Here is a 15,500-nt window from a genome sequence, read left to right as displayed (position 1 = left end):
TTTTTTTTTTTAATGTTTGCTTTGAGTCTTTACTAAAGAACTCTTGAACCCTTTGGTTCTATAAAGTCAAATTGGTTCTATAAGGTAAAAAATTGTATTAATAAATGAGCATGTTTTATTTATCCACTATGCAAATGGTTATTTTAGTGTTCATGGTTCTATATGGAACCCTTGCCTTTGCTAAAGAACCACTTAAATGGCTATTTGCATCATTGAAATGGTTCTACAGCTTGATGGAGAATGTGTTGTATTTGGTGCCATATAGAACCTTTATGGTGCTATATAGAACCATATATAGAACCACTGCCTTTACTAAAGAACCTTAGAAGAACCACTTTTTTAAAGAGTGTATTCAGAACCATTTCATGTTTATATGGTTCTTTCTATGGTTGAAATGGTTGATCTTCAGGTTCATGGAGAATGTGTTGTGCTTGGTTCTATAGGGTACCTTTTTTGGTACTGTATAGAACCTTTTTCAAAAAGGTTCCAGGTAGAACTATTTTCAACACATTCTCCAACAATCTAAAGAACTATTGAACTATACAAAAGAACCACTGTCTATCGTTTGTAAGAATGTAGTATAGTCATAATAAACTGCATCACAAGCTGAAAGTCCATCACTTTAAAGTGTTTAGTCTAGTTTGGGGCTCCGTCTGGGACAGCGGTCTTATTGTCTTGTCCATTTGCACCTTGTTTAGACTGATGGGCTCAGCTTTTTGCTTTTTAATGTGATAAAAATGAAATTATTTGAAAAAAAAAACATCACACGATTGTACAGGTGATTTAAACTACAGCTCAACAGCAAACCCCAAAAATGGAATAACAATAAAAGTTTTTAAAATAATTTGCATTGAATTCATAAATTAGCAACATTTTATTAATAAATGAGCATGTTTTATTTATCTTCTTGCAAAAGCTTAACATATTAAAGACGAAAAGACTTCAAGAGCAATCAGGTTTATTTAGAGAAAAACAATGTCATGAGAATATTTGTGACTCAAAAACAAACTACACTATTGTTCAAACATTTGGAATCACTTTTATATTTAACATGCTAGACTACATTAAATATCTATTGATATTATACTAAACAAACACTGATATTATACTGATAAATAATATATTCATTATTATTGTAAATTAACTCTTCAAAAATCTTAAGCCGTGTTACATTGACTTATATATATATATATATATATATATATATATATATATATATGTATGAGTGATATTATACATATTACACATTTTACTGTGTAACATTTCTGTGTTTCAGGTATTTTATCAGCTGCCATGTTCGTTTTTTTTTGTTTTTGTTTATAACAGGATCATTTTATTTAATGATCAGCCAATACAAAGAGTTCTGTAGAAACACATAGAAGTGATTGTGATCATGAACCTGCTTCTATGGAGCTACAATACCTGGGAAAAACATATCCAGTATACTTGACACTGGGAATGAGGAGGTTAAGGCTCTGTTTTTCACCCATTTAACATTTCTTTCATTTCATTTGAAGCTTCATAGTGTCCTATGATTTGTTGGGGAGACGTGGGAGGTTGCATTTGATGATGATATTCGAATCAGTATTTAATGCAACTGTCTGCAACGCCACTGGTTTTTGCTGCTGAAAACAGTGATTTCAAACTTTTGAAGAGCCATTTGAAACAGTAGGAAACAGAAAAGGAAAAGTCCTTTTTCTTCACAGGAAAAGTCATTTTCCAGCCATTTCCATTCTCAGAGATAGTGTCTTTTGCAGGACATCCCACAGTTTTTTGGAGCTGGCTGATCACCCCTTTCGATTTCATGAGAATGCAATGTGTCCTCAAAACTCTTGACTCTTGGCTCTTACAAGTTCTGGTACACTACCATGAAGGTCCACTAGATGGCATATTGCCATTAAAAATACCACCATCTCTACCAAGGTTCATTTACAGTAGTGTATTTTGTAGTAAAATGCAACAGAGGACTATTCAACATTTCTGCATAGTTCATTGGTTGAGATGTAAACAATATCATTCAGACTGGTTTGATGTGAAATTTCACAAGCAATGTCTCTTTCTGTGAAAGAGCTTTAAAGAGCATTAAATACCTCAGAGCTGTTGAATCTAAACACCATTTAAACATAAACTGTCGGGCAGCAGGCTAGAAGGTCTCAAAAAGCAGCACATGATGCCATGTTCTAAAAATGAGATTAAAATACAGATGCGAAACAAAGTCGTTGAAATCTATCAGTCTGGAAAGGGTTACAGAGCCATTTTAGAACTCTGGGACTCCAGCTAACCACAGTGGGAGTCATTATCCAAAAACAGAGAAAACTTGGATCACTGGTGAACCCTCCCAGGAGTGATCAACCAACCAAAATTTCACCAAGAGTGCATCAACGACTTATCCAGGAGGTCACGAACAACTAAGATGAACATCTAAAAAACTGCAGGCCTCACTTGCTCTCAGTTAAGGTCTGTATACGATTCCAAATTATGAGAGACATTGGGCAAAAATGACATCCATGGGAGAGTTACGAGGCTTAAACCACTGTTGACCAAAAAGAACACAAATGCTTGTCTTGCATTTGTCAAAAAACATCTAGATGGCCCCCAATACTTTTGGGATACAATTCTGTAGACTGATGAATCAAAGGTGGATTTCTTGGTAGGCATGAGTCTTGTGGCATCTGGCATAAAGCTAACACATTCCACCATAACATCATACCAACAATCAAACATGGTGGTGGTAGTGTGATGGTCTGGGGCTATTTTGCTTCTGCAGGATCTAGAGGACTTGTCAGAATGGATGGAACCATGAATTCTGCTCTCTATCATAGACTCCTGAAGGAGAATGTCCAACCATCAGTTTGGGACCAAAGCTCAGCATAGTTGGGTTATGCAACAGGACAAAGATTTGAACAAGTCCAGCTCTGAATGGCTCGAAAGAAAAAATGAAGGTTTTGGAGTGGATGCGTCAAAGTTCTGACTTGAATCCAATGGAGATGCTGTGGCAAGACCTTAATGCAGTTTATGCTAAAAACCCTCCAATGTAGCCAAACTAAAACAATTCTGAGTGGGCCAAATTCCTCCACAGTGATACACTGAAATGTGACAAATTAGCAAAAACTGAAGAAATTGGGAAGGGAGCAAATACTTTTTCATAGCGCTGTATACGTCTTCACCTTCAGGACTGAGGTTCTTCAAGATGCACAATGTTCCTGTCTTTATTTGCCATTATGACTTTAAGATCCAACATAACTAATGGAAAAGGAGAAGTCTTATTTGGTTTGTGGAGTTGAAGCCACATAGTGTTCAGCAGTACCACAATAATGCTGAATAGAATTTTTAGTCATAAGAGAACATATGCCAGAGATGTCCAGTTCTGGTCCTGGATGGAGTCCAGCATAGTTTGGAGATTTCCATATTGACCTGATTCAATTCAATATTGAATGACCAGATCTGGGATGTTTCTTGCAGCAGGAAAAAGCACCAAAATATGCTGGACATCAGCCCTTCAGGACCTGAGCTGAGCTCTCCTTGCTGTAAGCTCTGGCTCAGTGGTAGCACTGGCTTAGCTAATTGCAGAACTCTTGATTAAATGGAAAAAAAAAACACACACCTTGCAACTTAATGTTTCTCAGTCGCAATAAGGCTACATGCAAAACTCAGAGAGTAGGTGTGTTTCCCCTTGGGCACCGAGTCTCTGGAAAGAACCTGACCTTAACTCATTACTCATGAAAGTTTTTCCAACCTCTGCTAAAAGGATTCCTCCCTCATTGCAAATCTCCCTTTGGCAGGATGAAACAGGCTTAGCTGGGTGTTCTCTTTGGCAGCACTCATACAGTAGTCTTGAATATGTTGATGGTCAAATAAAATGCAGGGGGAGATGGGGCAAAATTCCCCCTTTCTGAAAAATGTCCATTTACTGTCAAGCTAAACTGTATCTATGTGTGAGTTTAGCATGTATAGAATGAGGATGAGGAAGTAGACACACAGATTAGGGAAAGAAACTGGAGCGGTAGGCGATTTTGTGTTTGCAGCATTTCCACCAATAGGAAGATGCTTCTCTCTGGTCAGTAAACATCTGGTGAATTTTGGTGACTCTTTTATGTTACTGTGTTATACATCAAAATGCAACACAAAAAATATTATAATTTAAAATTAGATGAAGGCCTTTTCGAAGGTATGTCTTACTGACCCCACAGTGAAACAGAACCCTTTGAAATGCCAGTTTTGTTCATTTATAGCTGCAGAGGTTAGGTTGGTGTAGTGTAGTGGTTAACACCTCTGCCTTCTACACTGTAGACTGGGGTTCAATCCCCACCTGGGTAAACACCCTGCACTATACCGATAAGAGTCCTTGGGCAAGACTCCTAACACTGCCTTTGCTTACCTCTGTAAAGTAGAGGTAGGGGCAGTCGTGGGCTGGAGGTTAGGGATCTGGCCCTGTAACTGGAAGGTTGCCGGTTCGATCCCCAGCGCCGACAGTCCATGACTGAGGTGTCCTTGAGCAAGACACCTAACCCCCAATTGCTCCCCGGGTGCCGTGGATAGGGCTGCCCACCGCTCCGGGCAAGTGTGCTCACTGCCCCCTAGTGTGTGTGTTCACTAGTGTGTATGTGGTGTTTCACTTGCATGGATGGGTTAAATGCGGAGATGGAATTTCCCCGGTTGTGGGATCAAAACAGTATCACTTAAACTTAAACTTAAAAATGATCAAAATTGTAAGTCGCTCTGGATAGGAGCGTCAGCCAAATGCCGTAAATGTAAAATATTATCATGTAAAGGCATTCTTATGATGTTTCATTATTATAGTAGCTGTAGTGCTGCATCCACAGTAGCAATAACCATTAAAATATCTTTAAGCAGCAGAATTCAAACTAGCAAATTAATATTAATGCTAGCCACACACAGACACCAAAGTCAGATCTCTAATGAAAATCTAATGTTTTGTGGTTTAATTTGATATGTTTTATATGTATGACAAGTTTTTGCTATGTGTCTGAGGGAACATCGCACCCAAAGAATCATCTAAAAACAATATGTGTGTGTGTGTGTGTGTGTGTATATATAGTTCACCAACCGTTAACCCTGAAGATGGCATGCAGACTGTTGGTCACGTAGCGATGCACACAACAATCTCTCCAAGTTAGTAGCTAATGAAAAGGCTTTGAGAAAGATTCAAGATGAACATCAATCATTTACAGATTACTGGACTTAATGGTGTTTACAAGCTGCAACGAGAAACTTCCAAATACTAAGAAGTCGCAAAGTTGAAGTCATTCTTCTCATTCGCCAGTTTCTTGTCCCGTTCCACCTTAAATGATGCAGCAGTTACATTCTTGCACCATTTAAGGTGGAAAAGGAAAATTCAAACAAGAAGCTGTTGAATGAGAAGCGACGTCAGCCTTGTAAAACGGTAGAATGTTGAGAGACATTTTTCAAGAAACTATTTTACTTTTAAGGAAAAGTTTCCTGCTGGAGATGCGAGAAATGCAGCTATAGCTGAGCTAAAGCTTAAAGCAGCACAAGGTAAGCCTGTGTTTTTGTTTATTATATTTTTAGCCTATATAAGGGCATTAGTACATACTGAGACATATTTACAGCCAAGACAGTAAAATGGACATAAAATGTTGTGGATCCGATATTTTTAATTTTTGTTGAAAGGACAAAATGGCTCTTCTTAATATTTGGGTTGCCAACTTTGGACTTAATGTAAATGCATAGATCACTATAATCCATTGTCCCAGAGGGCTTCTTCCTGAAGTTACTTTTACATTTATATTTATGACATGTAGCAGACATTCCTATCCAGACAGTGTTTTGTTGTCCACTCAGAGAATCTATTCTAGGTTAAGTCCAAACTCTCTTAAGCTCAGACACAAAGGCTGGTGCTGATGCCTAGAAAGAAGGATACAGATTTAAGCATAGCATAAGAGCAATGCAATGCAGTTCAATAGGTATTTAGATTAGTGCTTCACAAAGAGATGGGTCTTCAGTTTGTGTTTGAAGACTGTAAGAGAGTCCATTGTTAGGACAGTCATTCCACCGCCTGGGTGCCAGAACAGAGAGGAGTCTTAATGCTTGTCCTCCATACGTTTTGAAAAATGGTAGGTCAAGCCAAGCTTTACTCAAAGCTTGAAGGGCATGAGGTACAGATTGAATTCTGACTATTACCATAAGGAAGGAAGTGGCTGGTCCACTTTTGTAGGCATCAGGGTTTTAAATCTGATGCGGGCAGCTACAGGAAGCCAGTGAAGGGAATGCAATGGTGGAATGAACTTAAGAAGATTGAAGATAAGCCATGCTGCTACATTCTGGATCAGTTGCAAGGCCCTTATAGCCCCCATAGGAAGATCAGCCAGGAGCGAGTTACAGCATTTAAGCCTTAAGATGATAACAGACTTATGCTGGGTGGCATAATTACCCTATTAACTTGGGTTTTGATTTATTAAATATGTGGAAAGAATGACAAATAAGAACTAAACCCTTCTCCATATGACAACTGATGGACTGACTATCTGCATTTTTGCATGTCTAAAACCCTGGAAATACTGAATGCTAATATTTTGGTTTTGTACAGGGAGATTCATTCGAAAGAGGCCATGAATATTCTGTTGTTACTCCCGTTAGGATGAAGCAGTCTGAACCCAAAAAATCTGCTACATTCATATATTCAATTGCATTACATGTGATGCTGGAAGTGATCTCTGTTTTCTGCCAGGCACATGAAGGGGTACAGGGGTTGCACCCGGAAGCTGCAAATGGAGGTTAAATGTTGCAATGACTGTCCGGCACCTACCTCATCGCTCCGACGCAGGGGCATCGTGGCTAATTTGAAGCTCCATAAACTGAGGAGCACATTGCATGTTGTTTCGTTCAGATTGCTTCATCCTAACTAGTTATTACAGGATATTCAGGGTCTCTTTTGAGTGAATCTCCATGTAGCATGTACATCACAGACATGAAACATTTCTTTATTGAAGTAGGCTTTTCAATGTTCAACACACAGGCAAGAAACAATGGTCGTCTCCAAGAGAATCTCCTACTGGACGGTGGCAGAAGTTTTTGAATGGGTGAGGGAACAGTACCCTTCTCAATCCAAAGCTCTCCAGCAGGCAATAGCCAAACATGCCATCTCAGGTACTATTGAGATTGCATGCTTACATTGCTACATTTCATTTGCTTGTATCTACAATCCTTAAAATGTTAAATTGCAAGTCCAGTAAACTGGTGGATGGATTTCTCTCCAGGTCGAGTTCTCTTGAGGATGAAGAAGGAACAACTGAGCAGGCTGGGGATAGAGTCAAAGCTCCAGCAGGAGTTTCTAAGGGATGTTCTTCTCCTCAGGATTCAGGAGGAACTGGAGAACCTCAACAACATCTATTACTAGAGTAAGAGGTTGATAACTTTCAAACTCCATATGAACCCTTTTGGATTTACACCCATGTACTTATTCATTAAGCTCCTTAGAGTAGAAGTGCTGGTCTAGGTTCATGCCAGTAGGACCATGGTAAATAAGACGTGGGTTCTGGAGATCTACTGCCCAGCAGATTTTAGCTTCAGCGATCCATGAAATGAAGACCTTCAGAGAAATCTTAACATTGGAGCTAGGTGTGTATGATCTTAACTCCCCAGGATGTTTGATCTTCAGGACCAGGATTGGGCATGCCTGGGCAAAATCATGCTAAACTGCTACCCTAAGAAGCTTGTAGAATATGAACCATAGCCTCAGTATCTCTAGGACATATAGAGAACCCAGGGCCTTTGACAAAGGTTCTCTCAGGGTTCTCTGTAGGTTCTTCATGCTTTTTCCTAGAGATAGTTTGTATATGTAAGGTCTTGTATATGTTTATTTTTTCCACTGCAGTACTAAAATATGTAATTTATTATACATTACATTTATGAATCATTACATTTTTTCCAACTCTACCCTTAATTTTAACTCTAATCTCAAACCAAAATGCAATTTTAATCATAGTTTTCTGTCCATTTCTTATGTGAGAATGAGTGAGTATTGTACCAAATAATTATGGCCTACTTTTGTGCAAAAGACCACTCTTTCAGTACCTTAATTTCAGTGTCAGGAGAAAATACAGGAAGCACATATTTAACAGAAATATATTGATTTTTTTCAGTATTTAGTGTGTCCACTCCTTACTCTCATGACTGTTTCATTCTTTTGAGGAAATTCGCTAAAGAAATCTGCAGGGATCTTTTTCCACATCTCCAAAGTTCGGTCTTAGCAGTTGGTTGTGCTTGCTGCTTTTTCACGATGCAAGAAATGCCCATCGCAAATTTAGATGATCTCAGAAGTTTCAGTGAAAAGCTTCTTCTTGTATTTCTATTTCCTTTTATCATTGAGGTTCTTCTCGTCTTCTCTACACATCCTTTGAGACCCACAGCGCTGAGCTATCTTCTCACAGTGGAAGGATGGACAGTAACATCTCTGGATGTTTTCAGATCTGAAGCTGCGTGATTCTGCGTGAATTCTCTGCATCTAATTAAAGTCTAGTTTTGGAAACTCTGACTTTGGAAATCTCTGACTTTTACACAGTACTGTAGATGTTGTATGTACCCTATAGTGCAGTTTATTCTAACTGATGCTAATTGCTGAATGAAATAGAATGATACCTAAAATATGACTGTATGTATGAACGTGGGGTCTAAGGAAAGTGATAGCAGGATCTTGGTGCCAGACTCTGCCCAGCAAAGTATTATTCACAGACAGAGAGAGAGAAAGAGAGTGAGTGTGAGAGAGAGAGAGAGAGAGAGAGAGAGAGAGAGAGAGAAAGAGAGAGAGAGAGAGAGAGCAACAAAGACAGGCAAACAAATCACATGTTCCTCTCCAAAAGAAAACTGACACAGCTGGTAAAGGCTCTGTCTGACATTTCATCTCACAACACACAAGAAACAAGCAAAGCAATTTAAAGCAACCTGATCTACATGCTCTCACACTCTCTCTCTCTCTCTCTCTCCCTCTCTCTCTCTCTCACTGAGTCTGAAGTGAAGATGCTCCAGGCAAAGCGAATGAATCACATGCACTAAATTCGATGCTGCTTGTTTTGGCTTTAACTCCGCTCCGAGGCCAAATTGCTTTTGTGTGGAACTGAAAGGCATGTGTCCCGGTGCCTCATGCAGAGTGTTTCTCCAACAGGCCATGGAGGAGCTGCTGCGCCAGTGGAGGGCTGAAAAAACATACACAAATGAGGGAAAAAAGAAACTTGGCGAAGGAGATATTGTCCTGGAGAGAGAGTAGATATTGATTCTGGCACATTCAAAATCTCCAGCCAATCAGATGCCTGGCAGTGTTCAGTTGGGTGGACACTTTCAAAGTGTTTCTAACACTCCTTTTTGACGTTTTAGTCTAGGCAGGTTTATTTGGATGAAAGCAATGCCAAATATACTTAAACTGATTTCTATAACAATATTTATAACCTTAGTACCTTGGGAATAATGCCAACTCTCATTTGTTTTAGAAAAGCTATGTATCTATGAAAGTTATGTATGACTTCGCAGCTGTAATATCTACACTGGCTACTTTATTCAAATCAACTTATAGCTCCACCTTGCTTGTTAATAGATAGCCCATCTGTTGATGCCAAGTTTGTGTTAGCCATTCTCTAGCCCTTCATCAATGGTCAGTTTCAAGTGCACACCTACATATAGCACCTAAAACGCAGCTGGTGTTCAGTGAGTGGACAGCGGACAGTGAGTGGAAGCACAAGGTAGGTGTTTGTAATAAAGTGGACAGTTAGTGGAAGTACAAGGCAGGTGTTTCTAATAAAGTGGACAGTTAGTGGAAGTACAAGGTAGGTGTTTCTAATAAAGTGGACAGTTAGTGGAATCCTAAGGTAGGTGTTTCTAATAAAGTGGACAGTTAGTGGAAGTACAAGGTAGGTGTTTCTAATAAAGTGGACAGTTAGTGGAAGCACAAGGCAGGTGTTTGTAATAAAGTGGCCAGTTAGTGGAAGTACAAGGTAGGTGTTTCTAACAAAGTGGCCAATGATTGCGGCACTTTATTTTATTTACAATTTGAATACTTTATAACTTATTTAATGCTCATTGTTGCTTTAATTGTGTGAAATTATTCGTAGATTACATCTAATAATGCTTTACATCTATACTATGTTCTGAGTGTGTTTGTACTGTCTCTGTATTTCTATATGTGTGTTTGAATGTATAAGCATTTGGATCATAAATTTAAGATCCAACATGGTATATTGACCAAATCAGCAAAAAAATCGGAGAAAATGAGAAATGAAAACAGACTACTGGCCAAGCCACTACCAGCTGAGATGAATATGACTTCACTGTAACTTTAAACAGCCGCTCTGGAGGCAGCCGTATTATGGAAACTGCTGTTGCTGAAAAGTTGGATTGTGTGCTTTGTGTGATCCATTGCTTCAGAATGGCCACTACGGACTGGAATATTTCCTGACCATCTTTGCATACGCAACAGTTTCTCAATCCAAAATTCAGATTAGTTCAGATGGAACTAATCTTGTGGCTTTAGCGTCAGTCATGTTTCAACGCAGCATTTCATTTTTCTATAAACCATCCCATTGTCATGCAGCACTGTCCAGAAAAGCACATGCTTAGAAAAGTAGTCATATTTTTCCGTTATATTCTTGGAACCTTGTTGTTTCTGTCAGAGAAGAAAGGGGAAGAAAATCTCCAAAGCAATAGAAAAGAATGTGCCATAGAGAATAAATCACATAACAGAACAAGTCCTTCATGAAACAAAGAAAATAAAGTTGCTTCGTCTCTGAGTTTTTATCTAAAATCTCTCAAAGCTTGGTTTATGTGTCTTCATCTTTTCTCAGACTACTTTAAGGACATCTACATCTAAAAATGCAGATTTATACCAATTATAAAGAGCCTGCAAATATACAAACATACTACATGTATTTTTCACAAAATGTGCAATAACATGCACAACTTTTTTCCATGGTTTAAATGACAATTTGGTGAAATTATTAAGATTGATACTTTTTAGAACGATTTTATGTTGCTTTTGTCTTAGTGCTAAAAGATGAAACTATTTTATAGCACCAGCGCTACCTGCTCAAAAAGTTAACATACAGCCATTTTTTCATATTTTTAAAATACTACCCACTATAAGGTATTCCATATTAGACAGTATGTTAAACACCTGGGAAATGTGCTTCATGACTGCATAGAAAGAGGCCCGTAGAGAATTCCAAAGGTTAGCAAATATGCATGTCCACCTGAAGAGATTAAAATCCCAGGATTATTACATACTAAAGCTCACTATTCAATAACTACAGGGACTTCAATGCAAACTGGCTGAGTTATTCTTTGATTATAAGATTGTGTGATTGGGCCCACTAGCAGGCCCTGGCTATTCACGGGGTCATACAATGTCCTTGGCTTTCTAAGATTTACACTATATTGTACAAATTCCACACAATAAATCAGCAGGTGACAAAAGTAACTATGCCTTAATAAGGTGTTGAGCCACCATGAGCCACCAGAAGAGCTTCAGTGCACCTTGGCATATATTCTGCAAATGTCTGAAACTGTTTTGGAGGTAGATCTCAACTGGAGCTGAGAACCGGTCCTCATTGTCCTCATCCTAGACATCCATAATTTCCAGCTCTACTTACAGATGTCTTGTAGATGTTAATAGATCTAAATGCGTGTCGCATAAGTTTTCCTAATGTCATCTTGATCCAAAGGTTCACCTGGGCCTGCTAAGCACTATTATACATGCAACTTAGCATGGTGGGCTGTTAAATGATTCGTTATATCAACTGTCTGGAGGCATCAGCACTTTTTATGTTTCTCCACTCATTTATTCAGGTTTTTATTTTATTTTGTTACCTGTCTGTATGCAATGATGAAAAGACAATAAAAGTACTCAAAAAAGTGAAAGTGAAAAAAGAATCATATGAATGTACAAGAAGAGTAATATGAAAGTTTGCATGGCACGCCTACATGCACTCACTGAAAACCAGCTTGAAACCCTTTGTTTTGCAAATGGCCTCTAGAGGGCACAACAGACCACTAAATGTAACTCTGCTATATCTGTATATACAATCTGTGAAAGCTGAACATGGAAAATAGTCTTGTATTGCATATTTCCGAAAGCAATATTTTCCTCATTTCCATTTTATATAATTTACATAATTTTATACATCATCTGCAGTAATGATAATGAGATAATGAGCATGATTAATGTTATATGGCATCCCTCAAGACATAAAATCCAGTAATTAATTTGTGGTCCTGTCATCCTGTGACAAAATATAATAAAATGAAAATCTATTACAATATGTAGAATTTAAATTTTGGAATACACTGACATCATATTGCAATATTCTGTTTCCTATGATTTTATATGCTTTTTAGATCACATTCTTTACATCAAATATGATTTTCTGTATAATGCTTTTTACAATGAGTGCTGTAATGACAAAGTCAAGGGTGACAGAGGTGAGGAACAAGCCTTAAGAAGAACCAAGACATAAATCCCTAAGATTAAAAGGAGGAGCCACTTCTTCCTTCTCTGGTCAACACCAGCCAGCTAAACAATAACGCTAACGCTAGACCAATGTGGATAAAGAGTGCAGATTTCATAATGAATATGTAATATTGAATATTTGACTAAAGAAAAAACATGAACCTGTCATTGGATAAAATATTTAGATTATCCAATAATAACTAGTGTCGGAAGTATTGAGATGAACCGATGACAACCAATGACAAAAGTACTGAGATGAACCGATGACAACCAATGACAAAAGTACTGAGATTAACCAATGACAACCAATGACAAAAGTACTGAGATTAACCAATGACAACCGAGGACAAAAGTAGTGAGATTAACCAATGACAACCAATGACAAAAGTACCGAGATTAACCAATGACAACCGAGGACAAAAGTACTGAGATTAACCAATGACAACCGATGACAAAAGTACCGAGATTAACCAATGACAACCGAGGACAAAAGTACTGAGATTAACCAATGACAACCGATGACAAAAGTAGTGAGATTAACCAATGACAACCGAGGACAAAAGTACCGAGATTAACCAATGACAACCGATGACAAAAGTACCGAGATTAACCAATGACAACCAAGGACAAAAGTACCAAGATTAACCAATGACAACCGAGGACAAAAGTACTGAGATTAACCAATGACAACCGAGGACAAAAGTACCAAGATTAACCAATGACAACCGATGACAAAAGTACCGAGATTAACCAATGACAACCGATGACAAAAGTACTGAGATTAACCAATGACAACCGAGGACAAAAGTAGTGAGATTAACCAATGACAACCGATGACAAAAGTACCGAGATTAACCAATGACAACCGAGGACAAAAGTACCGAGATTAACCAATGACAACCAATGACAAAAGTACCGAGATTAACCAATGACAACCGATGACAAAAGTACTGAGATTAACCAATGACAACCGATGACAAAAGTACTGAGATTAACCAATGACAACCGATGACAAAAGTACTGAGATTAACCAATGACAACTGAGGACAAAAGTACTGAGATTAACCAATGACAACCGAGGACAAAAGTACCGAGATTAACCAATGAGCCGCGGCCGGGAACTGAGAGGAACGGACTTTAGTGTAAACGACCAGTTCCCCAAGGAGATCCTGGAGCGACGCAAGGTCCTGTTCCCCATCCGTAAGCGTTTCATTCAAGGAGGCTCCTGGGCTGTCATTGCAGTGGACAAACTGTACGTTAACGGTCAACTCTACCGCGACATTAATATCACTCCATGGCTGTACTAATCAGGTGATCTGTATCAACACCGACGCCTTTATCCGAATACTTTAACATATTACCCTTCGACTAGTATAATACGACATGTCTAAGAAAGAATCATTAATGCCGGTTTAATAAGCAGAGTGCCTTAAATAACACACGTTTTCTTCTTTCTTAAGTTGTGTTTGTTTTCCCTTTTTTTTTTGTTGTTGTATGTGCACTTTCATTTTACGTATCACCTTTTTTTCCTCCCCCTCTCTCTTTCAACACCCACACAGCGATTTGTTCATTCACTTTAAGTGATTCGTTCACACACACACACACATACATACAGGCATATCTAACAGACACACACAGACACACACAGAGACACACAGCACACACTCACACAAACATACAGGAGACACACACACACACACAAACACAGCACAGACACATAGACATACACGACCGATACATGCAGGCACAGACACACACACACAGACATATAGTGCAGATACACACACAAAACATACAACACAGGCATACAGCACACTTATACAACACATACACCTCTAGTAAACATCCAACACTCAAACAGCTAGTTTTAACATGAGTACACTGAGGTTTGTTACATGGAATGTACGTGGAGCTGGTTCGAGGGAAAAGAGATTGAAAATTTTTAATCGGCTAAGCGACTTGCAAGCAGATATTGTCTTTCTACAGGAAACACATGTGTCCAAAACACCTACATACACACTGACCTCTCCTCAGTTCCCTCATGCGTACTCAGCCTGCTACAACTCAAAACAAAGGGGGGTGGCCATACTAATTAACAGAAGGATAAACTTTTCCATTAGCAACAATACAACAGATCCTGAAGGTAGATTTATAATACTTAACTTGTTGATTCTGAATATGCATTTATGTATTGCTAATATATATGGGCCAAATGTTGACGACCCCTCCTTTTTTCATAATATTTTCACTGCACTCTCTGATCATTCTGACACCAAACTAATAATAGGAGGAGATTTCAACCTGGTGCTTCATTCAAATATCGACAGGCTCAGTACAGCAATGAGTCAAAGGAACTGGCAGTCTGCAGACACTCTAAAACAATATATGAACGACTTCCTGGGCGGCTCAGGGCCCCTCGGCAGGGATGGGGCCCTGCTGGGTGGTGGGTGGCTCTCGGGCGCATGAGGCGCTGGGTCTCCGCTGCTGCCTCGTGATGGGGGGGGGGCATCCTGGGGGCGGCTCTGGTTCCTCTGGTTCCCCCGGATATGAGCTCCGTGGCTGGGGGGGGTGCTGTCCGGAGTCCCCCTCTCCCTTCCGCTGGGGTGGGCATGCAGGGGTCACTGGGAGATGCGGCCCAGGGTCTCCACTACTAAGTAAGTAAGTAAGTAAGTAAGTGAGTGATACTGTTTTGATCCCACAACCGGGGAAATTCCACCTCCGCATTTAACCCATCCATGGGAGTGAAACACCACATACACACTAGTGAACACACACACTAGGGGGCAGTGAGCACACTTGCCCAGAGCGGTGGGCAGCCCTATCCACGGCACCCGGGGAGCAATTGGGGGTTAGGTGTCTTGCTCAAGGACACCTCAGTCATGGACTGTCGGCGCTGGGGATCGAACCGGCAACCTTCCGGTCACAGGGCCAGATCCTTAACCTCCAGCCCACGACTGCCCCTACTCCTGGGGGGGCCGCGGCGGGCGGGATTCCCTGGTCTTTCTCTGCCTTCCTCTGGCCTCCGGGG

At 39.6% G+C, this 15,500-nt stretch overlaps 1 long non-coding RNA gene across 1 annotated transcript; it reads left to right on the top strand.

Annotated features, from left to right (window-relative positions):
• Positions 1 to 5,472: 5,472 nt before the first annotated feature.
• LOC108414311 lies at positions 5,473 to 8,510 on the top strand. The gene is made up of 4 exons (XR_001856851.1): positions 5,473 to 5,517; positions 6,998 to 7,128; positions 7,239 to 7,379; positions 8,351 to 8,510. It is a non-coding gene; the product is annotated as an uncharacterized LOC108414311 (long non-coding RNA).
• The last annotated feature ends 6,990 nt before the right edge of the window (positions 8,511 to 15,500 follow it).

Source organism: Pygocentrus nattereri, chromosome 4 (assembly GCF_015220715.1).
Source record: "Pygocentrus nattereri isolate fPygNat1 chromosome 4, fPygNat1.pri, whole genome shotgun sequence".
NCBI classification, from domain to species: Eukaryota; Metazoa; Chordata; class Actinopteri; order Characiformes; family Serrasalmidae; genus Pygocentrus; species Pygocentrus nattereri.
The sequence above is the reverse complement of the archived record's forward strand: the minus strand, read 5'-3'. Positions and strand labels throughout refer to the sequence as shown.